A 761-nucleotide genomic window follows, 5' to 3' on the forward strand; every position below is an offset into this window, starting at 1 on the left:
ATGGCGCCACTTCTACTGATGCTGAACATGATGATGATTATGATGATGTTGCTGCTGTGAGTGATGATGATTCATTGAAGTGGCTACTGCAAATTGCCAATGATTATGCTGTGCTGCTAATGCTGATTTGCGGATGCTTGATGCATTCTGATGGTCATGAGAAAATGCTGATACTGCTGATGAGTGTGAAGATGGATGTTGATGGTATGTGATAGATAGAATTGAAGATGTCGGTTATTGTGATTTATAATCGTGGCTTCCAAAGTATGATGTAATTGCGTAGCTGGTGACAATAAGATGATGATTAAAATTATATTTCAAGGGTGATCGAGACATTGGAAAGGAGTTCAAAAGTGTGGGCCCAAATTTACCTTTTGGCACCCTCCACAGAAAAAAAATCAATCTCTGATGAAATTAGCTGTTACAGTGGGGGAAAAAATATGGAACGCTTCACGATTTTGCGTGTCATCCTTGCGCAGGGGCCATGCTAATCTTCTCTGTATCGTTCCAATTTTAGTATATGTGCAGCCGGAGCTAGCACGATTAACATGTCTACCACCGTGTATTTTATGTGCTCTAAACTAGGCTACCCTTTGAATCATGGTACGTCATGATAAGTAACGTAAAATCGTACATATCAGCATTGAACTGTTATATTTAGCAATTTACATTCAAGTTTAATATTTAATGCAGAAAAATTGATTTTCACTACTGTAAGATCTTGGCCCTAAAGGAAAATCCTACATTCTGCCTTAAAACCA

General features: G+C 38.4%; 1 non-coding gene across 1 annotated transcript; it reads right to left on the reverse strand.

Moving 5' to 3' along the window:
* Positions 1 to 434: 434 nt before the first annotated feature.
* On the reverse strand, positions 435 to 541 carry LOC147797142 (U6 spliceosomal RNA). Its single transcript, XR_015427437.1, has one exon. It is a non-coding gene; the product is annotated as a U6 spliceosomal RNA (small nuclear RNA).
* Positions 542 to 761: the final 220 nt, after the last annotated feature.

Source organism: Acanthaster planci, linkage group LG12 (assembly GCF_054643075.1).
Source record: "Acanthaster planci isolate LZ-2023a linkage group LG12, COTS_SCS, whole genome shotgun sequence".
NCBI lineage: Eukaryota > Metazoa > Echinodermata > Asteroidea > Valvatida > Acanthasteridae > Acanthaster > Acanthaster planci.